General features: G+C 41.2%; 1 long non-coding RNA gene across 1 annotated transcript; it reads left to right on the top strand.

Annotated features, from left to right (window-relative positions):
• The first annotated feature begins 285 nt into the window (after positions 1–285).
• Positions 286–21,949, top strand: LOC111145424. The gene is made up of 4 exons (XR_002640472.1): positions 286–432; positions 703–763; positions 21,350–21,593; positions 21,927–21,949. It is a non-coding gene; the product is annotated as an uncharacterized LOC111145424 (long non-coding RNA).
• The last annotated feature ends 5,811 nt before the right edge of the window (positions 21,950–27,760 follow it).

Raw genomic sequence — 27,760 nt, 5'->3', positions numbered from 1 at the left:
CGAGCAGGGCGTTCGGCTCCGACTCGGGGCCCCGCGACGCTCCGGCGGCGGCGGCTGCGGCTCCGGTTCGGACACGGTGGCAGCCCGGCTCGGGTTCCTTCCGCCCGCTCTGCCCGCCGCGGCCTGCAGGGGGCGCCGCCGCGGCCCGGGGAGGGCCCGACCCGGCCTGCCCAGCCGCGCGCCGGCTGCACGCCGCGGGGGCGGGAGAGGCGCGGGGAGGTCGCGGGGGGCGGGAACCGGACGGGCTCAGCCGCCGCTCTCTCCCGGCTCCCGGGCGCCTCCGACACCGTGGTCCTCAAGTTTGAAAAATTCCGGCAACCTCCCGGTTTTGTTTCTGCGGGGGAAGTAACAGGCGGATTTTGTAGGGAAACGTAGCCATACTCGTGTGTAACGTGCAGAGGTTCGTCTTTTAAGAGCAGACTGGGGAGGCTGGTAAGAAACAGTACAGTATTCCTAATCAAAAACGATTCGTGCCTTTAAATGCTAAGAATTAGAACGCATCAACGAATGTTGGTGAAATAGCTTTGCTACCTGGAAAATAGATCATTATCATCGTTAACATTATTAATTGTTAATTATTCACCGTTAAAACAGGAAGCCCCAGATGGACAAATGGGAAGATGGCTCAGTCAATAATGTGTGTGACTTGTCTGATAGGTGCAGAGCATGGTTCACGTTCGTGTTTTCTGTTCTGTTTATCAGACGATACTGGACAACAGTGAGGGACAGAATCTGAAGCGATTCTGCTCAATGCACAGGACTGGTAAGTGGGGCTACAATGTAAGTCCTTGGCGGCGGCTTCTGAAAAGTACTGCGCAACAGTGTATTAGCCGAGCTTTGGAGCAGCACAATGGCGGTGGCAGAGTTTAGGTTGGGTGGATAAAAGTTATGAAAACGTTCATATCCTGGAGAACGTTGTGTTTGTTTTGGCTAGTATTGGTCTTGTATCAAAAGGACCGTTAACTTCTTGATCAGGCGAGGGTGGAGTCAGTTTTTGCATAACCCGTGATGATAAGAAGGATTTGTAATTGAGTTTGTTGAACAGAAAAAAAGCCGGAGAAGTAGCTGCAGCGTGGAGTGGTGTTAAGAGCTGGTCTCTGGAGGTGGGTGGTCTGAATGGAAATCCCTGCGTTACCACTCACCATGGCAAGTTTTTAAATCTCTTTTGTGCTTTAGTTTCTTCATCTGCGAAATTGGGGGAGAATAAGCAGATACTGCATGAGGTTGTGTGGACATATATTAACATATGGAAAACACTTTAACCATGTCCAGTCCATAGTAAGCAATACACTGGCATTTGTTATTACCATTATTATTAGCAGTAAAATAGTATTTAACAAACCAATAGGGCCAGAAATCAAGGTTTAAGGAGAACACTTTTTTTTTTTTTTTTTTTTTTTTTTTTTTAAGATTGAGAGACAGCAGGGACAGAGGGAGAAGGAGAAGCAGACTCCCTGCTGAGCAAAGCTCCATCCCAGGACCCTGGGGTCAGGAACTGAGCTGAAGGCAGGTGCTCAACCCACTAAGCCACCCAGGCTCTCCAAGGAGGACTCTTGATTCATCTTCCTTGACCTTCAGTGGGGTTATGTCCCCATAACTCCATCATAAGTTGAAAATATCTTAAGTCGAAATGCATTTAATATACTTCACCTACAGAACATCACAGCTTAGTCTACCTGTCTACCTAAATGTGCTCAGAACAAACACTTATATTAACCTACAGATGGTCAGAATCATCTAGCACAAAGCCTATTTTATAGTAGTGCTGAATACCTCATGTAGCTCATTGAAAACTGTACTGAAAGTGGAACACAGAATGGTTTTAAGTGCATCAGTTGATTACCCCTGTGATCGAGTGGCCCCCCTGGGAGCCGTGGTTGCTGCCGCTGCCCCGCATCACAAGAGTAGCCCACGGCATACCACTGGCCTGGGAACACATCCAGTTCCAAGTATGGTTTCTACTCAATGCCTATCACCCTTGCACCATCATAAAGTCAAAAAATCATAAGTAAAACCATTGTAAAGTGGGAACTGTAGTTTTCTCGTCTTTTTTACTCTGTTTTTGTTGCTTATATCCTGGCAAAGCAGGTAAATGTGACTTTAATTTCGTGTGTCCTATCTCCAGAATGCTGGGACCATCCTCTGTTCTTTGCTAAAAATTGAAATGTGTTTCCTACCAAATTCTGGCTAATGGTGTCTGCTTCAACCAAGAGGACGTATTTTTTATTATTCACACAGCTTGAGGTGCCTAGTCATATTATTAACCATAATGATCTTCCTGACCTAATAAATACATTTATGTGGTATTTTGTATTTTCATAATGCCTTACAACCACTAATTGTATAAGAGGGTCTGCTTAACACAGGCTATTTAGACTCATTTGCATTTGATGATGCTTGTCTTTGTATACTTATTATGGACGTAATAAAAATGTTTTGCTCAAGATTAATATCAATATTTAGGAAGATGATTCATCTCTCTGATATCTAGGTTCCAAGACATACAAGTTGGACTAGAATGATAATTGAGCAGATACCCTTAACCTCTCATCCTAGAAAGTCTGTAGTGACACTAACATTATCACCAACCTTATGCATGGGCAGGGTTGGGCCTCCTGAAACAAAGTGTGTTTTGAAAAAGCATAATACAGGCTTCTCTAGCCTCTAAGCCACTTAGATATGGGAACCTGAAAATCCTCAATTAGGACTTTATTTCCTTATCCCTTTGACTTAAGTCAAATGAGAAATTTAGTCCTCGCTAAAAATTAAAATACTCCTTAGGAGAGAGAACACACCAATTTCTATCGCTCATTACACTTCAGAGTGAATGAGTTTGTTAAATTCTTTACTGAACGAAGTTTAATCAGCGAGGACATAGAAAAATCCACAAAACTGAAACTCAATCTGGATGAAGTTGAACAGAGAGGAGAGAGAGTTAGATGACACCTACTTCCAAAGTTTGGCAGACTTCTGGTTAAATAGATAGATTGAATTTAGCAACATTTCCTTCCTAAATGCTACTAGAATTACAGTAAAGAGATTTCTCAGAATGTAAGCCCAAAAGGACAAACAAATTCAGAGAGGAAATGTCAACAAAATTTTGAGAATTGGAAAGTAGTGGTAAAGGGAATAACTGATATAGTTCCTTAGGAAAGCTGAATCCTAAGGCAGCAATTAAGAAAACTAAGATCCAAAGTGATATATTCATACATTTATAGAGCCTCAATGACTCTGAAATTAGCAGTAAGTACCTCTGGAAATAGAGGTAAAAGTGGGACTAAAAATAGCAGGATGGATTGAAAACTTGTTTAGAAGTAGATAGATCATCCCCAAGGCACAAGATTGGCTGACTCCCCTTTTTCCACTCTGGTTTCAGAGTAGAGTCTAATTCTGGGGAAAATCAGAGGCTCCATATTGATAGGGGGTGGAAGGGAAGAAGAAGATAAAGTTGATGTGGGAATCAAAGGCAAAAGAAAAAAATAAATTTCCTTACTGCCTACAGCCCATTGACAAACTCATGAAACCAGTAGAGCAACCTTCCCCTGGGAGCTCAGCTGCTGTGATATTAACACTTGGCTAAGGGCAAAAGGCAACCTTAGCCAGACATCGAGGATCCTATAAGTCTTCTTTAATATATAAAAGTTCCTTTGGAGACTTTCTTTATCACTACCCCCATGCTAGCAATCATCCTCCAAGCATGTGGCCCATTGATATACATCTGAAGGGTCTCATGACTGAGGGTTGGCAAAACAGAAATAAATGACCTTTTCCTAATAATAGCTAGGCCTCCAGTATTCTGTGAGTCTCCTTTTATATGTGAAAGTCCTTTTGGAAACCTCCCTTTATCTTTACCTCCCCCACCCCCACCAAAATCAGCTATTCCTCACAACCCCACCACAGCTCTTTCTGCCCACAGGTCCCATCCCTGTGCTTTAATAAAACCACCTTTTAGCACTGAGGACATCTCAAGAATTCTTTCTTGGCTATTGGCTCCAGATCCCAAGCTTCAAATCACAGCAAAGTGAAGGTAGATATTGTGTATATCAAACACATCCCCAACCTTCATCCTCTTCTTGGCCCCCAGAATGAAAGCATCAAACTGATCACCCTCCCCTTCGGCCTCCAAGAAGATAGGTAGAGTCCTCTCTGGAGAATCAGATTAGTCTAAGAGAAAAGACCTAAAGATACTGAAGAGGGAACCTGGACAGCCCTACTGTGCAGCCTCTAGTTGACAAGCTCTGTACACGTGCTTGGAGCATCCACTGAGTGTCTTCATGAACCACTCGTAAATGGGATCAGGGAGGCTGGGTCATCAATGATTTGAGAAAAGTTAATGATAGAGATCAAAAGAAAAGGCAGAACAAAAAGGAAACTTGGAAGAAACAATTGCATTTGATAGGAATAGAGGAAGAAGAAAACTTAAAAAAATAATCATTAATATTCTCAGATAAAAGATACAGCATCTATGAAACAAGAATGGCATTCTATTTTTAAAACACACTTAGGGTACAAAAAACGAAATCTTAGGAATCAAGAATATGGTAACAGAAATGAAAAACAACATAAAAAGGATAGAAAATAAACTTGAAATATTTTCTCTAAGACTAGGTAAAAAATGATGTAGGGATGAGAAATGGGAAAGTTTTTCAAAAGTTAAGAGTGCTGGTCGAGTGTATCCAACATTTGAATAATTGGAGTGAACAGAGGGAGGAAATCATTGAACTTAAAATTCAATATAATTTTACAGATCTGAAAGACATGAATTTTTAGTTAAGTGCCAGAACAGTGAATGAAAATAGATTCACTCCAGTGGATGTTACTGTGAAATTCAGAACACTGAGTTCAGAGAAGATCCTACACAGTTTCCAATGAGAGAAAAAGAAAAGAAGTCCATATAGAGAATTAAGAATTACAACAGCATGGGAAGTAAGAAGGCACTAGGGCAATGCCTTTAAAATTCTGAAATAAAATAATTTCAATTGAATTCTATACAAAGAAACTGTCAAGTATGAGGATAAAGTAAGTCATTTCAGATGTATGGGGTATTGAATATTTCTCCTACCTTGCACTCTCTCAAGAAGCTCTCAGAAGATGTGCTTCATCAAACCTCCGGGAGTAAACCAAAGGGAAAAAGGATGAAGGAATCAGATCAGAAAACCTGTCATCAGAGGGAGGTGAAGGAAATTCCTAGGATGTTGGTTAAGCAGAATTCCAGGATAACTATATATCAAGTTGGGACAGCCAACCCACCTGTCCAGACTGGAGCAGGTCAGAAGAGATGTCCTCAAGAAGATAAAACTTCTAGATGGATTATCTATGTGTTTTAGAAGATTTACAAGATAGGAGAGTCTGAGGTTGAACTAGTGATAAATACAAAGAAAACCAAGACAAAAAAACAAAAAACAAAAAAACAAATGAGATCATTAGGAACACCAAGGAAAATAAAATATTCTGTAGGAACAAGTAATCGTAATACACACATAGCTCAACTAAAAATATGTATATATAACCATAGTAATGTAAATATAGATCTAATTAAAATTATGTTATTGCTGCTATATTGGGAAGATGAGATCATGGATATGTGGTGGAACTGGGGGCAGGGCATGTGCATGTATGTATGTGTGTGTGTGTGTGAGAGAGAGAGAGAGAGAGAGAGAGGCTAAATCATCATCTGTCATGAGGAAACATTATTACTGCTTAGAACAGAAATATCATGACATGAAATTATGGGCATATTATTTTTTTTTTAATTTTTTATTTATTTGACAGAGAGGTCACAAGTAGGCATAGAGGGAGGCAGAGAGAGAAGGGGAAGCAGGCTGTCTGCCAAGTAGAGAGCCAGATGCGGGGCTCGATCCCAGGACCCCGAGATCATGACCTGAACTGAAGGCAGAGGCCCAACCCACTGAGCCACCCAGGCACCCCAATATTATTTAAAGAAAGCAAGTAAATAATAAGAGTCTGCTCAAGGTGTTGAAAGAGATTTTTCTGTGGAACAGGAAATTGGGAGTTTTGGAGGAAGGATAGGGGCTTTCATAACAATCCATGTAAAACTTCTTGATTAAACTATACACTGGAATAAACAATATGCCTTTTATTTGGCAAGGGGAGAAACTAGAGGCAAGAAACCATTTTTTAAAAAGCTCAGACAAGATTATGAAGGTTACTTACTATGGGAATAGAAAGGAGAGAGTAGTCCTAAAAGATGTGGTAAGAGCAACCCAATTTTTGCAAGTGATTAAATATGAGAAGTGAATAAGAAGAAAGCAAAGATGTTGCTGGATTTTCTAACTTGGATGAGGGTAGGTGAAGATGCTTTTAACTGAGATGTAGAAAGACAAAAAGATTTTTTTTTTAATATGTTAGATTCTCTTACCTGTGTGATGAATCTGTATGACCATATCTAGTAAGAGGTGATAAATTTGAATTAGGAAGTCAGAAGAGAGATCTGGGCTAGAAATAAAGATTGGAAAAGTTATCCTTTATAGGCGGTAAATGAGATACAAAGAAAAAGGAGATAGTTCAGTGAGATGGTAAAGTGAAAGAAAAAAGAAGAGACACGAACATAGGACTCCTTGCATTTAAGGATCAGAATAGGGAGGAGGAATTCGCTGGGAAAGAGCAGTCAAAGAGATAAGGAAAACATACCGTGATAAAGCTCAGAGAGAAAAGAGTTTCTAAAATTGGGAGTTTGGTTCAAGATAAAATGGTGAATTTGCATAAGCTACACACTTAGTTTCCAGAACTCAACTCTACAGCTGCCATAGAAACGAGAAGGAAGCTTATAGATTTCAGAAACTTACATAGCGACTACAAAAACTCCGTGGCCAATAGAGCAGATACCACCGGTGTCTGCTGCCACATTCCCTTTGCCTATTTCTGATTGTGTTTGCAGCTGTGGTGGGCAGTTCTGTGCAAGCTCAGACTCACCTCACGATGACAGCATCTCATCTCAGTCTCATGCTACTCTCGTTAGAATTTCTGCCACTGGAAATTCTGTATGGGGAGCCTACTCTTTCCGAAAGCATGGTGGAGTTAGAACCCATGAGGACAACTCTTAGCCAAGAAGGTTTGGAATCTAGTGGATAAATACTCCAGTGTCCTATCTCTGTGGTGGGAAGCAATTCTAGGAAGTGTTCTGAGCACTTTTCAGGAGATCCCAGTAGGATCAAGTACCTACTGACCACAGTAGTGACCGCAGTAGCCCTCTTATGCCTTTCTTCCTTTGTTCTTATTCTCCCTCTACCCTCACTTCCCAGGATCTGAAGTAAACTACTTACAGTCAAGTCTTCATCCCAGGCTCTACTTTTGGGGAAATGTAGTATTGAATTCTGAGTGGTTACTAGAAAAATAAAAATACAAAGTATAACTTTCAAATTCAGTACAAAAAATTTTGCCCAGTCTAATGTAATATGGGAAAAAATACATCAAAGCTTGAAAAATAGAAAACAAAATAAGTTTTTGTATTAATTATAATACACAGATATGGACCAAACTCACCAATTAAAAGCCAGAGATACATAGATTGGTTTTTTAAAAATACCTAGTACCATATTTTCTAGAAGAGTCATATTTAAAACAAAAGGGTAAAGAGAAGCTCTAATAAAGGAATAGAAAAAGATATACCTTAGAATATGAATCAAAGAAAAACCAGGGTAGGGACGCCTGGGTGGCTCAGTTGGTTGGACGATTGCCTTCGGCTCAGGTCATGATCGCAGTGTCCCGGGATCGAGTCCCACATCGGGCTCCCAGCTCCATGGGGAGTCTGCTTCGCTTTCTGACCTTCTCCTCGCTCATGCTCTCTCTCACTGTCTCTCTCTCAAATAAATAAAATCTTAAAAAAAAAAAAAAAAAAGAAAGAAAAACCAGGGTAACAAGTATAGACAAAATAGAATTGAAGATGGGGGCACCTGGGTGGCTCAGTGGATTAAAACCTCTGCCTTCGGCTTGGGTCATGATCCCAGGACCCTGGGATCGAGCCCTACATCGGGCTCTCTGCTCAGCAGGGAGCCTGCTTCCTCCTCTCTCTCTGCCTGCCTCTCTGCCCACTTGTGATCTCTGTCAAATGAATAAATAAAATCTTTAAAAAAAAAAAGAATTGAAGATGAAAACATCACAAGAGGTAAACACAGATATAATACATTGGTAAAATAACAGTGGATTAAGATGATGTAATTTTTATGTTCCTGTATGTAATATATGGTATAGACAAGATATAGAAAGCAAGAGTTGACGAAACTACAGAGAGAAAGAATCTATTGTACTTAGACTTTTTTTTTTTTTAGAGATTTTATTTATTGGAGAAAGAACACAAGCAGGGGACAGACTCCCCGCTGAGCAGGTCACCCGACGTGGGGCTCAATCCCAGGTCCCTGGGATCATGACCTGAGCTGAAGGCAGACACTCAACTGACTGAGCCACGGAGGCACCCCTTAAGTTTTGTTTTTTTTGTTTTGGGGTTTTCTTCCCTTTTTGTCTGAAAACATCCTTATTTCACCTTCATTTTGAAAGATATCATTACCTTTATGTATTATTTTATCTTTCTCTGCTTATTCACTTATTTCACTTTCAATGTTGAATAATATTTCACTGGAATTTTTGGTTGGTGCATATTTTTCTCTCCATACCCTAAAGATGTCATTCCATTTTGCGGGCTTCCATTTTTTTGAGAAATCAGCTATCAGTTTTGGTATTGCTTTCTTTTTTTTTTTTTTTAAAGATTTTTATTTATTTATTTGACAGAGAGAGATCACAAGTAGACAGAGAGGCAGGCAGAGAGAGAGAGAGGGAAGCAGGATCCCTGCTGAGCAGAGAGCCCGATGTGGGACTCGATCCCAGGACCCTGAGATCATGACCTGAGCCGAAGGCAGTGGCTTAACCCACTGAGCCACCCAGGCGCCCTTGGTATTGCTTTCTTAAAGGTAATGTGTCCACCAGCACGTTTTTGACCATTTATAAGAAAACTTAGAAAATATGTTTGGGAATAGATCTTAAGGATGCAAGATCAGGATGGAAGGAATATAAAGTTGGATCGGGCCAAATGTTGGCTCACTGATAATCAGAGACTCCAGGTTCAGTGTGTTGAATGAGCATGGAATAGATCTAATTGTTTATTTGATTGGTTGACCCAAAATCTGGACCCAAAGGCACCTCCCATTACATGAAGTAGAAATGCCACACTTCTTTTATATATTATAGAGGAAGCTATTCAGGAAATTGTAATGTTTAAGGAAATTGGAGTGTTAGTGGATTAATCATGTAAGACCTGCTCATCCAGCCTCTGACTATATTCAAGAGGACTCACGGGATACACTCTTTTCCACAGCAGTGAGAAAGAGTCATGAGGGGAGCCCCAGATTCTTGAAGAGTTCTGTGGTGGCTCTTCTCTAGGCGAGTGATTACAGTTGGGAACTGCTACCATTGAATTGGGATCCTTAAATTAAATGGGGATGGTGGGATCCTAGGATGGCAGGGGCCAAGTGGCAGTATTTAATTACCAAAGTCAAGGTAAATTTAGTTACCATAATGGGCAACAGAGGCAAAGCAGTAATTAAAGTAGCCTGAACTACAGAGATCTTTGGCATTAGCTAGTTAATCATGGTGACCCTATAGTTAAAGCAGGTGGCGTCACCACTAAGATCTCACTTGATCTAATGAACAGAAGTCCAACTTGAATCACCAAAGTAGACAGCCTCAGTTACTCAGTCATTTCCCAGACCTGAGTCATTTCACAGATCTGGAGTCACTTGAGTAAAGGGAAAGCCAGGTACTCTTGAGAAAGGACCATGCCGTACTGCCAAACATTTATTCTGTTGGTCTTTCTAGCCTTCCTCCAAAGGATGTGTTGTCATTTACCAGGACGACTGTGCTGGGGAAAGAGAAAGACTCAGACTTTTTAAGGGATTACTATATACTAGCTCTGAACTGAACTAATTCTTAGAGACTCAGAATGTCACTGTAACCCAACAGTCAGAGTAGAGCCTTAAAAAAAAAAAATCACTGTTAGGTGATCAGTGGAGTTTTAGCTGAAGTTCTTTTCATAGTGGTCCTGGTGGGTACCTGAATCTAGCCTGTGGGTATTTGTGCAGTTTTATAAGGCATAACTGAAGTAGACACACTCGGCAACTGGCAGAATCCACATTGATTCCCTGGCTCATAGAGTGAATGCGAGTATGGCAGAAAAGACCAAGTGGAAGCTACTAGAACTGCCTCTATTTATGAAAATAGTAAGGCACTGTTATATTAATGGAAGGATTCCAGAGATTGGTGCCACTCTTAAGGATGGAAAGGATGCAGTGATGGTGATTCCTCCCACCTCTCCATGCAACTTGCCTGTTTACCCTACAGAAAACAGAAGAAACTCGTATAACCACAGTGGATTTTTGTAAACCTAATTAGGTGGTAACTCTGATTGCAGCTGTTGTTCCAGATGTGCTTTCATAGCTGAAGCAAATCAACATATCCTCTTGCACCTGGCTGATAGCTATAAATAAGGCAAATGTATTTTCCTTATTATCAGAGATCAGCAATTTTTCTATAAATGGCCAGATGGTAAATATTTTAGGATTCGTGGGCCATAGATCTCTTTCACAACTACTCAGATTTGCACTGTAGTGCAAAAGCATCTATAAATATGTAAATGAATGGAAATTGTTGCATTCCAATAAAATTTTATTTATAAAAACAGGTGATGGGCCAGACTTTTTTCTTTGAGCCACGGTTTGCTGACCTTTTGTAAAGATCATCAAGTGCAGTCTGTTTTCAGCAGGCAGAAAATACAATACACCGTCACTGTTTTAGCTGGAAGATCTCTCTCTCTACCTCTCTGTCATAATCTGGTTGCAGAAACCTTGATTACCCTTCCATTCCATTGAACATCATGCTGGTCTTATACCTTGATGATATTCTGCTGATTGCTGAGGATGAAGTATTAATATCTTTATGCATGTTGTTAAGAGACATATGGACCAGGAGGTAGGAAAGAAAGCCCACAAAACCATAGAGGCTTGCTACCTTGGGGACACTTCTAGGGATTCAGAGGTCTGGGGCACATCAAGTATCTTTTCCATGTGATGGACAAGTTCACATCTGGCCCCACGCTACCACCAATAAAGAGCAGAAGACCTAGTAGACCTCTTTGGAATTTGGAAGCAAAAAAAAGTCAGGTATACCTCATTTTGCCCACTACTCTGACCCATTTACTAAATGGCCCAAAAAGATGCCAATTTTGAGTGGGTCTCCAAACAATAGAAGGTTCTGTAGCAGGTTCAGGCAGTGGTATACACGTATCTGGCACTTGGGTCCTGTGACCCAGCAGACCCAACGGTATGTGAAGCATCGGTGGAGGATAGCGTTCCTGCCTGGAGCACTGGGCAGGCTCGTACACAAGAGCTGCAGTACAGACTCAGGATTTTGGAGCCAAGCCATATAAAATTATCCGTATAACACTATGCTTTTATATAAGGCTCTGAGTCCTTAGTAGACACTGAATGCTTGGCAGGGGACCACCACAGTCCCATGAGACCTAAGCTGTGCTTAATGACCTGGTATTGTGTGACCCGTAATGACCTGGTGTGCGACCCATTAAGTCATCCAGTAAGTTGGGCACATGCAGCAGCACTTCATAGATACGAGACTGAGCTCGAGAAGATTCTGAAGATACAAGTAAGTTGCATGAGGAAGTGGCCCAGAGGACCAGGGCCCTACTTCTACAACAGTTTCTCCCCCAGTTATCACTTGTGGCCTCATGAGGAATTCTCTGACCAGTTTGCTAAGGAAAAAAACAAAACAAAACAAAACAAAAATTCTGGTTTGGTTTCCAGATGGTTTTGCATTACCTACGGACACTGCCTGGAAGTGGGCAGCTCTAGCACCACGGTCCCACTCCAAGACGACCCTGCAACACAGGAAAGCTTCCAGAGAGCAGAACGTGCAACAGTGCACCAGGTTGTTTGCTTTTCCTGAAAGTGGAGGTAGCTGGAGATAGGGGTGCCCACTGATTCCTGAGATATGGTTGATGGTTTGGCTCTGTGGTCAGGAATTTGGAAAGAACATGGTTGGAAGATTGGTGACAAGGAGGTCTGAGGACGAAGTATGTAGCTAGAGCTCTCTGAGTGGGAACAGAGAAGAAATATTATTTTCATCCTGTGTAAACACTCTTCAGAGGCAGCCTCTGTACAGAATTTTAATCAGCTGGATAAGATGACCCATTTTGTGGGGGTCCATCAGCCTCAGTCCCCAACCACTCCTATCATTGCCCAGTGGGCTCACAAGGTGACCACTCCAGCAAGGATGGGAGGTTAAGCATGGGACAAGAAACGTGGACTTCCCTCACTGAGACCAATGCAACAAAGCCACTGTTGAGTGTCCAAACTGCTAATTGCAGAGACCAACACTGAGCACCTAATGTGGAACCATCCCAAGGAGCCTAAGTCAGCTTCCTAAGTCAGATTCTACTGCCCTATTTTCATCATGGCGGGGGCGGGGGCAGCATTACTGTTCTCATTAGGATAGATACTTGCTCTGGACATGGACTTTTTTCATCCCTCGGTGCCTTTTTTTTTTTTTTTCATCCCTCAGGAATGATAACTTATGGACTTAAAAATCAATCTACTGTCATTGTGTTCCATACAGCATTGCTTCTGATCAAATAACTTATTTTATAGCAAATAGAATGTGGTGATTGATCCATGCTGCTCGTGTAATTCCTGGAGCATCCCCTATTTCTTATAAACCTGAAGCAGCTGGCTTGCTAGAACAATGGTTACAGGGCGGCCGGGTGGCTCAGTCGGTTGAGCATCTGCCCTTGGCTCTGGTCATGATCCCAGGGTCCTGGGACTGGGTCATGCATCGGGCTCCCTGCTCTGTGGGGAGTGTGTTTCTCCTTCTCCCTCTGCCTGCCGCTTCCCCTGCTTGTGCAGACTCTCTCTGTCAAGTAAATAAATAAAATCTGAAGCATAAATAAATAGAACTCAGTTACAGGGGCAGTGAAGTGGCAGCACCACATGTCACGGTGTCCGGGGATGTGGTACATACTCTCCAGCAGCAATGTGTACTGCTATTTCTCTGGAGCCATGATTCATGAGTCTGGAAATTAAGGGTGGAAATGGGTGTGCAATACTGGCTCTTGATCAGGATAACATTAGATTCTGCTGGCTTAAAGGTCTTAGTTGGAACGAGAGGAATGTTTCCAAAAGGGGGCACGATAGTGATTCCATTGACCTGGAAGTTGAAATTGCGATGTGCCCACTTGGGGACTTTTTGCCGGTGAATCAACAAGCAAACAAGAAGGGTTCTGCCCTGGTTGGGGTCGTTTATCCTGACTCTAGAAGGAGAGTTGGGTTGCTACTACTCAGTGGGAGCAAGGAGGAGTGTGTCTAGAATGCAGCTATCTTCGGGGCTGCTTTTTAGTCTTGCTTCCAGGTCCTACGATTACAGTCAATGGAAAACTACAACAACCCAATTTAGGCTGCATCACGAATGTCCCAGACTCCCCTGGAACAGACATTTGAGTCACCAAAGAAACCACAGCCAGTTGAGGCGCTTGCTAAGGGTAAGGGGAATATGAAATTAGTAGTAGAAGGTGGTATATACAAGTTAGGACCATGTGACCAGTTGCAGAAATAAGGGCAAAAGCCATTATGGGTAATTTTTCCTTATTGTATATGAATATGTTTCTATTTATGTATATGTATGTATGTGTATATGTATATATATATGTATATATAAACCCGTTTTCATCCCCTTCTTATTCCCCTGTCATCTCAGTAGTTAAATTATAGGGTACAAAAGGGAGAGTATAAATTAACTCAAAAAGGAATGAACATCACCCGAAGATGGCGAAGAGATTTCATAGCCTCTTTTGGGAATACGGTTAATGTGGTTTTAGTTATATATGGGATAATTGTACGTGTTAGGTGACTATTTAACTTTTTATTGCTTTCATTTGGAAATTAAGTGTAATTTCAAGAGATGTATGTGCGCCAAGTTGACAGGGAATCCATGGACTGCAGAACCTTTGTAGTGTGTCCAGCAGGTTGGGCTGAACTACAACTCCCATGATTCCCTCCCCTATATATGTCCAGCTAGGGTGTGCCGCAAGAGACACTTTTGTGTGAGATGTGAGGTGCAAACATGTGGTGGCAAATATGTAATCTTTTTAGGCTCAGAAGTTTGGGGGAGGGTCTCCGGGTGCTTCCACAGCTCATGCACATTGTTGTTTGTCTGCTGACTCACCTTCTCGGTGTGGGTGGGCAGCCAGCCTGCAGCTGCTTCACCTTCCCCTGGATCTTCCCTGGGCTCTCTGACTTCCTCCTCCAGATCTGCACTTATCTGTGGGACACAGGGCGCCAGCTTCTCGGGCATGATACCCACATCATTAAAGCTGGAGACAGTGAGGCTGACACGGATTCCAGTCACCACTTGACATCTCTCTTCTCAACTGCCCACCTGCAGATTTCAAGGTCTAGCATCAGATATGAAGACAGCCTTACGGGAACTGCTTTTATCAGCTCCCACCATAGCATAAAGTTTAATCCTTGTAATAAATCTGTGTGTGTGTGTGTGTGTGTGTGAGAGAGAGAGAGAGAGAGAGAGAGAGAGAGAGAGAGATTCTAATGGTTCTGGATCTCTGACTGAATCCTGACTGATATAGACCTATTATAAAATGGTGTTTAGAGGAATGTTATTTTTCCTTCCCTTATCATCCTATTTCCCGCCACTCATGCTCTATAAAACCAATTTCGTAAGTTTCTGCAATTTCATTAAAGTTTCTAAGACGCAGCTTGAGAAGATCTAGAATTACTTCATTACCCAGAAATGCATCAAGGCTAGATTCTATTTTTTTACATGGTATTATAGTGGTCATCATGTTTTCTCTTCAAATGAGTCCGGCTCATTCATTGCATTCTGTCATGAAACCATGTTGGTGGTGATGAGAATGTTTTGGGTCCCCATACATTGTGGATTAATCCATTTGTGGATTCATGAGACTGCAGTTGTAGGAACTGACTTGAGAAGTGTGAACTGAAAAGGTAGGATCCACACTGTGAACCTTTGGCTTGGCACGGACACTGTGGAAGGAGCCGTGGTAGGGATAATAGAGCAGTACGTCTGCTACTAACGACGCTCACCTTTAACTGAAATGAGTCTTCCCAAGAAAAGTCCCTCTTAAAGTAAGGACCTCAGCCTGAAGTTTGGAGGTATTAAACAGGATCTGTCAGGTAATAGTCTTAGTCTGCATTTGGCTTAAATAATAATAAAGGGCTTTGAATTTTCTGCCTTATAATCATCAGGCAGTCAAGCAGTTCCAGCAGTGTGGTGGGAAGCTGACAGTTCTGCTAGTTTATACGTTACCTCTGGAATCTCTTGCAAGGGCATTTATATCTGTACATTTTCCCTGATCCTGTTTTGTATTCTTTCCTCCTTGGAGTAATACTCTTCGAATCCGTTTCCAACAGCTTAGTCTTTATATATATTTGTTTTTACCTTTCTGTATATTGGGAAAATCTGGAAATTCTTAGAGAGTATAAGCTATGTCATCCTAGGTCAAACTTTGTATTCATCTCCTTGGAGTATGCCAAGTGGACTCTACTTTTGAGTCTAGAGTGATTCAGGGCTGGGCAGGGTGCATCTTGAGAATGATTGGCCTGTCTTTGCAAGGCAACTTCCCCAGAGTGAGGTTACAGAAGATCGTTAAGTGAATCTAGGCTCCCCAGACATAGGAAAGCAGGCTTGACAAGAGGGGTTTAGAGAGACCTGGGAGTTCAAATTCTCATATTTGTTCAATTCCATCAGAAGTCGCCCTTTTGAGCCTCACGTCTATTCCTTCTTAATGCCAGAAATTTAACATAAAATACTTGCATAGTCTGTGAATTCAACTTAAATTATTGTTTTGCAACCCAGACAACTAATTTTGGATGTGATTTTCAGTAAGTTTGACGCTGTCACTCTGGGAAAGAGTAGATTATCTTAGAGCTGCCATAGATACTCTCTAGTCCCTTGGCTGTGACCTGAGGTGAAAGTTTAAAACCCTGATCTTGTTATTTCCTTTCCATAAGCTCTCCATCATGTTCAGAAGCAGCCACTGACCTCACAGTTCTTGTAGTCATCAGTATTACCATAGCTCATTACCAAGTGCAACCACCACTTGGTCCTCCAGACCATTTGTTTCAGTAGGCACAATCAACTACAGGTGACACGTCAGGTAATCATGATGCATTATATGACCACAGATAACCAGATAACAATTTTCTGTAGGCAAAGAGCTCAGGTGATTGCAGAGTTAGGGATAGAACCAAACAATCCCAAATCCCATCTTCAAGGATCTGTTTCCTGGAACCACTCTGGCCGCAAGTACCCATTAGAATGAAGTCAGGAAAACAGAAGCCACACCCATCATTTCAGCAGAGAGAAATTTTTTAAAGAGTTATTTATTCTGGAGAGAGAGAGAGAGAGAGAGAATGTGTGCAAGAGGGGTGGGGGCGTGGAAGAAGGGAAAATCTCAAGCAGACTCCTCACTGAGTGTGAGCCTGACACAGAGCTCGATCTCACTATTCCAAGATCATGTCCCGAGATAAAATTAAGGGTGGGAGGCTTGGGAAGTGCCTGGATGGCTCAGTCACTTAACTGGCTGCCTTCTGCTCTTGTCATTGTCTTGTGGTCCTGGGATGGAGCCCAGCCTCAGGCTCTGCACTCAGCAGGGAGTCTGCTCCTCCCTTTCCTTTTACCCCTCTCTCCCATTTGTGCTCGCTCTCTCGCTCTTTCTCTCACTTTCTCTTACGCACTCTCAAATACATAAATAAAATCTTAATAAAAAAAAAAATCAGATGCTTAACCAACTGAGCCATCCTGGCACCCCCAGGAGAGAATTTAATATAAAAGATGTGTTGCGATGGAGCTTGAAGGACTAAAAAGGCAAACGTTGAGACCCATGTATTAACCTGCCAGAGGAACAAAGAGAAGAGGTTGGTGTTTTCAGAAATTAGAGGCTTGGAAGAGGGGCCACATAGACCTAAGGCTTAGACTCCTGAGAAAGAAGTGCTGTCTTGCTCATACCAGTACTTCAGGGGATTACCTGGAAGCTCGTTTTGGAAGTACCAAAGAAGCTGAAGACTGGAGCCAGCTGCCATTAGCAGAGGAAAGGAGTGTTGTTGAAGTCACAAAGGCAGGAATCACAGAGGACAGAAGCAGGCCGGGGTGGGGGGTGGGGGTTCTTCTCCAGCCCAACACCTTCCCTCTAGCACCCTCTGCTGGCAGAAGTGGGCACAGCGTTACCTGGTAAAGGGAAATACAGTTTCCCTCTTGTGGACCTACACCAGAAAGTGGAGTTGAGGAGGATGGATTTGGACCAAAATTAATAGAATTATGTGTGTCTTAACATATAAATGCAGAGACTCAATTACAATAGAGGAGGGTAAAAGATGTTTATATCTACACGTGGAACCAGCATAAAGATGATAACTATAAATTTGTTCAGGTGTGTTATATGAGTGATCTAAATAGCCAATGGTATTGCCAAGAACAATGTGATTCTCCAAAGTGGTGAGCAGTTGTTGGTAATGTTCCAAGCAAAATAATGTGCCACTTCCACTCGATTTACAGAGTAGTGCTTTCCTGGACATTGTGTTACATATTAAATTCTCAACTAATAGTAAATAGGCTTTTCACCTGCATATCCAGTCAGAAATTCAAGAATCCTATAGAATAAGAGACAAGTCTTCCTTTTATGGGAACATCCCATATATTGCAGGATGTCTAGTACTGTTCCCTGCCACAGTCCTCCATAAAAATTCTAAGTGACGGTTGTCTCAGTTAGACCAAGTGCCAGAGGATCTTACCACAGGGCAAAGGCATAGGGATTTGGGATTTTATTTTGAGTGAAACGGGAAACTATTTGATGGTTTTGAACAGAAATGTTCCATTTACACTTTTAGATATCACTCTGACTGCAGCTATGTGGAAAATCAACCATGGGGAAAGCAAGAATAGAAGCAGGGAGTCCAGATGCGAGGCTCATGTTATTCCAGTAGGAGGCAATGGTGACTTGTTGGTGGAAGAAATGTTGAGAATAGTTGGACTCTGGATACATTTCACAGGTAAAGCAGACAAGATTTGCTGAAAAATTGGATATGAATGGGGGAAGAGCGAGATCAAGGAGGACACCAAGCTTTTGACCTGAATGACTGCAATGATGGTGTCATTTTTAGATTCAGAAAATACTCAGGGAGAAGTGAACTTTCACGGGGAAGGACAATCAAGCGTTCTGCTTTCAGTCTATAAGATGTCGAGGAGACATCCAAGTGGAGATGCTGAACAGGCAATTAGATATACCAGCGTAGAGTGCAGTGGGGAGGCTTACATGAGGATTTAAGTGCATGAATCTGGGTGCAACCACCCAGGGGATGGATGTAGATAAGGTAGAGAAGAGGTTGAAGAAATAAGCCCAGAGCTCATCAAGATACAGAGCCTGGGATGAGGCAGAGGTTCCGGCAAAGGACAGTAGCATCAATCATCCTGGCCTGTGTCTTACAACAGAGAGCAAACTGATGATTACCAGAGGAGAGGTCTGTGTTGGGGTTGGGTGAAAGAGTGATGGAGATTAAAGAGTGGACGTATCATGATGAAAAAAAAATAAAAGCAGCTTTTGGAGGTCAAAGTGATTCTCATGCTAGCCTTGAAGAATCAAATAGCCATTTGTGAGACAGTCATATGGCAAAGAACTTTGGGGGCCTCTAGGAGCTAAGAGCAGCCCCCGACTGATAACCAACAAGAAAGCAACGCTAGGCCCATGCCTGGACTGCAGTCTGTAAAACCCTGAGCAGAGGACCGATCTAAATTATCCCAACTTCTGGCCCACAGAAACTATGTAATGATAAAATCATTTCGTTTAAAAAAAAAAAAAAAGGGGGACTTTAGGGTTTAAAATTAGTGTATAAGTTTCTCATTCCTGCTTTAACAATTTATTACAAACTTTGTAGCTTAAAACAATAAAAAATTATTATCTTACTGTTCTGAGGTCAGAGGTCTGGAATAGGTTCCACTAGGCTAAAATTAAAAAAAAAAACACCCTATATTCAAGTATTAATAGCATCTGTAGCATTATTCATCTCACATATAAATACCACACGTGGTATAGTATATGAGACTATACACTTTATATAATGTAGTATATCACAGTATATTATTATGTAAAGGAGATAAAGGAGAAAATAGTCACATTTAACTTTCCCAGAAAAAGTCATTACATAGTTCTCTACTTTATGAACACAGTTAATATTAAAGTAAAAGATAACTCATTTCTTTTACTTCATGAATAAAGATAGTGTTTTTTATATTGGGCGCAACTATGTAAGGAATTTAATCTTGATTATATATACAGAGGAAAATGTGTTATGTCATTCAGATAAAGGGGACCAGATAACTTCATAATGCCAGGTCACAGAATAGAGTATTTAGGAATTAGAGGCCAATCTAGCTATCCTGTTCTGCCCCCCCCCGCCAGAAATCTATACATGCAATATGCAATTAATATGGAAAGTGATTAAAGAGATAATATATATTATTTTCTTTAAATACTAGGTTTCTGAAGGCTGGTGAGGATTTATCATTTGGGACTAGCTATATTTCAAGTCATGTGGCTAGTGGTACCATAGTGGACAGTAGTTTTAGACAAAAGAAGGCAACAGAATAAGACAAGGGACTACTTCAGGGAAGAAGGGAAGGTGGCCATGAGATTGCACTGGGTTAAAAGAAATGTCAGGGCTTCTGAGGAGGTGAGAAGGAATGGAATTTTAGTCAGAGGCAGACTTCAAGTCAGAGGTGAAGCTCTTCTTTCATTAAAAGAGGAAAAGAGGAAAGAATGAGTCTAGACATAGAGAGTCCAGATAATGGATTTTATTTTCCTTGGAGAGTGAAAGAGCAAATGAGGGTGATGGGAGAGGTGGCAGGGGCAGATACGGAAAGTGGGGAGAATTTGAAATAGTCTCTGTGCAACTGGAGGAGAGCGCTGACAAGGAAACTGGTGGACAGCCGTGGAAGCCTGTGTGAACGTGAGGACCATCTACGTAGCCCACAGTCATGTGATTTTCTCCATCAGGCTTCAGTGGCCCTGGTTGCAGGTGATAGAGAAGGTGTAAGATAGTTGAAAGCAATCAGGACTAAGGCTTTTCCAGGCACATGTGAAAGAAAGACCATGAGACAAAGGAGGTGAGGAATCTTTTCAGAGAGTGGTTCTTCAAGTGATGGACTTTAAAATCCTATATGAAGTGAAGACAAGAGAGATCTGATGCAGAGAAAATAGATTTGACCGTTTCCTGGAAGTTCCATTCAGGTCTGGGGGACCCATCTTGGGACGGTTGATTAGAGGCTCAGAAAAACGGGAAGTTATAGCAAGAGAGTAAAGTGATTACATTTATTGTTTACAAAGTTGAAGTTTTGGTGATGACAAATTCAGGGTGTTCGTATGGAATGGGCTCTGAAGTGAGGTGGCTGAGAAGGGCATTGGAGATGGGGAGGTTAAGGAACTTGAAGGCCATGATAACGGATGGGCCACCCATGAGGACATGGAAGTCTTAGAATAATGACAGGACTTGGAGTGAAAAGGACAACTGTAGGTCAGGTGCTAAGTAACAGAGATGAAGGACAGTGACCAGGAAGTCTAGAAATGACAGCAACTTGGATGGGTGGAGAATGGTATAACCATATGGCTTAAAGCTAAGAGGAATAGGATTTTCTTCTTTTTTTATTTTATTTTATTATTAGTTTCAGGGATAGAATTTAGCGAATGTAGCGATTCATCAGTTGCATGTAATACCAAGTGCTCATTACATCCAGTGCCGTCCTTAATGCCCATCACCCAATTACCCCATCCCCCACCTATCTCCCCTCCAGCAACCCTCAGTTTGTTTCCTGTAGTTGAGTCTCTTATGATTTGCCTCCCTCTCTGTTTTATACCATTTTATTTTTCCTCCTCTTCCCCTATGTTCATCTGTTTTGTTTCTTAAATTCCACAGATGAGTGACATCATATGGTATTTGTTTTTCTCTGACTGACTTAGCTTAGCATAATACCCTCTAGTTCCATTCATGTCATTGCAAATGGCAAGATTTCGTTCTTTCTGATGGCTGAGTAACAGGAATAGGATTTTCTACGTGAGAGTGAAAACCAAGGTCTGGAAGCAGCCCCTGGGAGAGAGGAGGTCACTAACCTTCAAGGTCATGTAGTATAAAAAAGCTCACTATAGATCAGGAAAATGAGGTCAGAGAATGTGATAGGCAGCCTTCAAGATGTTCCCCCTGTGATTCCCATCTTCTGCTATTCATACCCTTTTGTCACCCCTCTCCCACAGTGCATCAAGGTCAGCTTATGTGAGTGGTAGGATACAGCAGAATTGATGGTAATTGTTTCTGAAGAAGTGATAATGGATAGCACAGCACCTGCCTCATTACTCTCTCACTTTTGGATCACTCCCTTTGGAGGAAGTCAGCTGCCATCTCATGAGCAAGCCTGTGGAGGAGCCCACCTAGCGAGGACCTAGAGCCTTGTGCCATTGGATGTGCAAGTAAACCTAGAAGCAGAGCCTCGAGCCCCAGGTGAGTCTAATGACTGCAGCTCTAGCTGTCGAAAGCTCATGTGAATCCCTGAGCCAGAAGCAGTTAAGCCCGCCCTGAACCCACTCCCAGAACCTGGAAGATAATACATGTTCATTGTGATTTGTTAACAACAGGTCAATAATTATGAGACTTTTTGTAACTTACTCGAGAAAGCTCGTGTCCAACTTAAAATGAGAACAGAGGGCTGTAGACTCTCAACTCAATATTCTGTTAAATCTTGCTATATTCTGATTTATCTTGGATTCTTTTGTATTGAACACACATGCACTACCTAAAATAGTTCAACGGATCACAGTTTTGCTTTTTCACCAGCAAAAGAAGGAAGAAAGAAAGAAAGAAAAGGGAAGAGAAGAAAAGAGAAAAGGAAAGAAAACTGGACCATGCTTCCTCACGGGATGCAGAGTAAAATTTAATAAGGTAAATATTTTCTTTGCCCCATAATAATATATAAGCATTTCTAAAACATGCTTACATATTTTTGCCATAATTTCCAGAAGTATTGAGAGGACTAATTCAAGTGCGTACAATAGCTGGACTGTAAACCAGAAATGTAATTTCTACTTGGCTTCTTTTAATCACTTGACAAAGATCGCATAGACTCCCGGTAGTAGTTGTGTCATTTAAACACTTCAGTAATTCTGACTTCCTGGACAGTGAATCAATGACAGGATGTAGTGTCTGCATTTTCGTCTGTTGTCTCTAAGTGTAATATTCAGAAAAGGGCAGGTGGCCAAAAAGGTACTTTGTGGCTTCTATTTCCATGCCAGAGAGTCTACCATTTGGATGCACATAACTATCATGTCAGAGAAATTTTGTGGGACCCACTGACTTACAGTTTGGGACTCAGATTTTCTAAGTGTGATTAAATAACGTTCTGATTTTATTTTTCCTTCTTTAAGAATATAGCTAGAAGAGTAGAGAAAAGGGGAAAAGTAGAAGAGTAGGTTTGAGTTTCATGACAACATGGATTTTTTGGAAAAATTAATCTCAAGTGTGTTCAAGACTCTAGTTTCATTAAATCTCACAGAAATTCAGATATATTTCCAATTATTTCCCATTACAGTCAGTAAGTTACTTTGCTGTCATATATTCCCAGCATTAGGGAGATTCTTGAATGTTTTCCTATATATTTTTCTCTCTATGCTTGAAAAAAATAGATTTCTAACTATTCCCTGGTATCACTTACTCTCTCAAAGTCATAGAAAGATAGCTTTTACCCCCTTGATATTTTAGCAATTTCCTGGTTATAATCCAGCTAATCAAGTGTGACTTGACCTTGCTTGCAAAAAATACTACTTCATATTTTATATTAAATAGAATAGTGATAAATGTGAATTTTGTTTTTTAAAAAATTAGCATTTTTTATAATCAGCAAAAAAAAAAAGAAAACAAAAATGTGTGTCCTTAATTTCTTATGGTACTAATTTTTCTAGTTGTGTCCTCATTCTTCAGAAAACTCTTGACGTTCCTGATCAAACCTATGCTTTGTAAATTCCTTTGATTTTTATGACCCTATACGTGATTTTTAGTAAGAATTTATTATTCAAGAGTGCCTGGATGGCTGAGTCAATTAAGCCTCTGACTCTTGATTTCAGCTCAGGTCACGATCTTAGGGTTGTGATCGAGCCACATGTCACTGGGTGTCGAGTGTGCTTGAGATTCTCTCTTGGGGCGCCTGGGTGGCCCAGAGGGTTAAAGCCTCTGCCTTCGGCTCAAGTCTCGATCCCAGGATCCTGGGATCGAGCCCCGCATCGGGCTCTCTCCTTGATGGGGAGCCTGCTTCCTCCTCTCTCTCTCTGCCTGCCTCTCTGCCTACTTGTGATCTCTCTCTGTCGAATAAATAAATTAAAAAAATCTTAAAAAAAAAAAAAAGATTCTCTCTCTCTCCCTCTGCCCCTGCCCGCCCTCTAATATATATATATATTTCATTCAACAAAATTTATTAAGTACTTATGTGGCAGACACTTTTATTTGTGTTGGGGATATGGGAGTGAATACAGAGTCTCTGTTTTCATGGCGCTCGTGTTGTAGTGGGGAGAGGGAGTCAATAAGCAAATAATCAGAGTAGATATATAATATGCCAAATGATGAGTAAATGCTATGAAGAAAAAATAAACCAGGATAAGAGGATAGAGAGTGACAGACCTGAACAAGGAAAAGGATAAAAATATGTACATGTCTGGGGCACAAGCATTCCACAGAGAAAGATGAGTGCAAAGGAAAGCAAACCATACCTAAAGATCTAAGAATAGCCAGGAGATTCGCGTGGCCAAAGCAGAGTCAGCAGAAAGGAGATGAGATCTATGGGTAGAGCAAGGGCCAGATCTTGTAGAGCCCAGAGCCCGAGGTGAAGAGGTTGGTCTTCACCTGATCCCTTCTGGCTGCTGTGTAAATAGACTGTAGGAGTGTAATTGTGGAAGCAGAAAGAGCGATGAACAAACCGTGTTCGTCTGAGTCCTCTGAGAAGCCATGTTGGCACGAGATGTGTGAGGGAATCATTAAGAGGAACAGCTGGGAGGACCCATGGAAAGGGGCCAAAAGAGATGTTAAGAGCCTTCAGATTGCAGTGTAGGTCTTACCCAGGTAAGGGACGGAACAGGGGCAGGAAGGTCAGATGGGGCAGTCTGAAACTACAGTGTCATTCTATAAAAATGTGGTAAGGCCAACAGAGAGTCCTTGAGCCAAAGTCATCCACCAGCAAAACACTTGTCTCCCAGGAACGGACCCGCTCCAGTATACCTGACCAGCCAGAAGCTGGAAGCTCTCTGTGGGACATGTGGCCTCCATGTGAACTCATGACAGATGGGCCCACCAGTCAATTATCCTTCCATACTGGGAACTCTGGCCATCACCGAGACTTTGCCATAATCCAGGTAAGAGAGATAATGGTGGTTTGGGTTAGGAAAGTCAATGAATTTTGCTTTCTATTCATCTGGACATATTTTGAAGGTTAAGTTGACCTCATTTGCCAATAGATTTGATACGGGGTGTGAGGGAGGGAGAAGAGACACAGATGGCTCCAAAGTTTTTTGTTCTAACTGAAGAATGGGGTCTCCGTTTACTGAATGAGGGAGACTGAGAGTCTTGAAGGAAGGGCATCAGCAGTTCGTTTTGGCCAGGCTTAACTTGAGATGTTGATTAGACCATAAATGAAGAGGTTGAGAAGGTAGCTGAATACATGAATCTAGAGTTCAAAGTAGTGTCCCAACCTGGAGATACAAATTTGAAAATCATCAACATATGGACTGGATTAGTTTTGCCTAAGGAGGGTGTATAGATGGAGGGAAGAGGTTCAAGTCCCGACAGGGAAAAGGGGAAAATCCCACACAAGGACTGAAAGACTGGCCAGGTAGAGACATAAGGAGACCCACAGAGAAGTTGTGTCCTAGAGGCCGAGTGAAAAAAGTTTTCTGGAAGGATACGTTTTCAGTGTTCTAATTCTTTAGTCTTGATACCTCCTAACTGAAAGTTCTATGAAGTATTGATATCTTGCTAAGTGGACTTACTAAATAATGAAGAAAAAATGAAGCTTATAAAGAATATTGACTTTGTGACCAATTCAAGACCTGTCACCACCATCCATTGAGTGTCGGTCCTTAACCTCTGTTTGCTTGATTCCTCATTTCTACAAGGGGGAGTATAAAGTTGGTAAGAGAATGGAGTGAGTTAATAATTGGAACAGTGCCCAAGACATGATAAGTGTTCAATAAGTATTACATACTATTACATAATAAATATTGCAATTAAAGATCAATTTTACTATCTTTAAAGTTTTCTGATGGTAGCAGCTAAGACGTAAGGGTTTAATGTAGATCCTTGCAGATTTCTCTGACTGGGATCCTGATGTATTTGTTTATTCCTTATATTTTTCTTTTTATATTTCTTTTCTATGTTTTAAAATAAACATTGTTTTAAAAATTTGCCCCAACCCTTTTGTTTAAAGTTTTTTTTTTAACCAGACGTTTCTTTAAGTAAAACATGGCTAGCTATAGAGATAACATCAAAATAAAGAGAAATAATTTCATAGAACAGTGGTTCTTAAGTCTTTTGGGGTTATTGATCCCTTTGAGAATTGGATGAACGCTCTCCCCTAAAAAATGCACATGTAAACACACACACACACACACATACACAGACACACACACAATTTTGATTATAATTAGAGGGAGTTTGTGGATCCCGAAAACCAACCAATAAACCCACCAGGCAACCGTGAAAATAAGCCTTGAATTGACTGCAAAGTGTACATTCTTCCTTTTTAAAAGATTTTATTTTTTTAAGTAGTTTCTACACCCAGCAAGGGGCTCGAACTCATGACCTTGAGATCAAGAGTCACACACTTCATTGCCTGAACCAGCCAAGTGCACCTGCAAAGTCCACATTCTTATCAGCTTAATTTTCTTCTTCATTGTTTCGTAGGTCCATTTAACAAGATCTTCAAAACATCATGAATCTTAAATTATTCATATCCTTCTAGTTTAAGCAAAAAGAATTTCCTTTAGAGAAATTTCAGTTCTAAATATGTTCAGTTGAGGGCGAAAATGTATACAGAGCAGGTGACCTGAGCACTCAGAGCCCTGCTCTTACAAGGATCCCTTGCCTGGGGTTAATATTATGCTATTACCATATTGAAATTCTTAGCAATTTTTGAACAAGAGGCTCCACATTTTTTTTTTAATATTTTTATTTATTTATTTGACAGAGAGAGATCACAAGTAGACGGAGAGGCAGGCAGAGAGAGAGAGAGGGAAGCAGGCTCCCTGCTGAGCAGAGAGACCGATGCGGGACTCGATCCCAGGACCCTGAGATCATGACCTGAGCCGAAGGCAGTGGATCAACCCACTGAGCCACCCAGGCGCCCCGAGGCTCCACATTTTTATGTCACCCAGGACCCTGCAAGTTACATAGCCAGATACACACAAACATACAATTTAAGTTCAACAGGACTTTTGTTTCATTAGCATTTAAATAAGAACACAAAAATTCTCAGGAGATAAAACATTTTCCAGTGTGCCTTTCCAAGGTAATGTTTTTATGTAAGTTACGTGTTCTCATTGGTTTTTGTCTTGAAGTAATGTATTATTTAATTATAATTTGCTGTGATAATTTGACGTTCACTTAGTCCTGAGGCAAGGTGTGATTACATAATAAAATTATCATAAGCAATATTAAAAGACAGCAAACCAGGGAACTGTATATTCTAGGCCAAGCAAAGTACCTAAACAAAGGAAAGATTTTAATGTTGATGGGAAGCTGGTACTAAAGAGAGAGGAACTGAATGGGAGCAGAGACGTGAAGTTTCTTACGCACTGTGTTAAGATGCTTCTACCTTCCCCTGAGGTCAATGAAAGGTTTTACTCAGCAGAGTGTGGTCAACATTATTATCTTTATTTTGAAAGGTTGCCAGATTTAGCAAATAAAACTGTATATGCCCAGTTAAATTTGAATTTCAGATAAACAATGAAAAATGTTCAGTATCAATATGTCACAGGGAATATTTGGGACATACTTATACCACAAAAGTATTGATAATTAACTGAAAACAACCTTAAGTGAGAGTTCTGTTTTTATCTGGCAACCCTATCGTTTTTCTTAGTCCCGTGCTTGAGACATGGTAGGTGGTGTTTCAACGCCGCTCTGCTTTCCTTCTGCCCTGTAGGTGGCAGTCTGATCAAATAATTTCATGGGAGCCACTTGGCAAATCCCAGTGTAATGCTGTATTATCTACCCATCTATTAATAAGGCTATTTTTTAAGTAAAAAAAGGACTATTTTTCATATAAAGTAAGTTTTTATCAAAGAAAGATGAATTTTGAATGTGCTCAAAACTAAATATAAGCCTGTCCTCAGCCTTCCCACAACTCACCAAATGGATTTAAACGCCCATGTGGTTCAATCCTAATGGGCTACAGTGATTTTTATACTTCTAATGATATTTTGAGAATTTGGAAGATTTTCACGGTACTGTAAATAGGATCTTTTCCCCCTATATTTTCTAACCCACTACTTCTGATGTGTAAGATAGCTATTGATTTCTGCATGTTTATTTTTGTGTGAAATCATACTCTATAGTACAAGTAGTATTACTATAAATACTCTTGCAAGTAATATACTTTTCTCTCTTTTTTAGAAAATAGCAATCAATTT

The sequence above is a fragment of the Enhydra lutris genome, unplaced genomic scaffold (genome assembly GCF_002288905.1).
Source record: "Enhydra lutris kenyoni isolate GAN:26980312 unplaced genomic scaffold, ASM228890v2 scaffoldscaffold12, whole genome shotgun sequence".
NCBI classification, from domain to species: Eukaryota; Metazoa; Chordata; class Mammalia; order Carnivora; family Mustelidae; genus Enhydra; species Enhydra lutris.
This window is presented reverse-complemented; position numbering and strand designations above follow the sequence as displayed.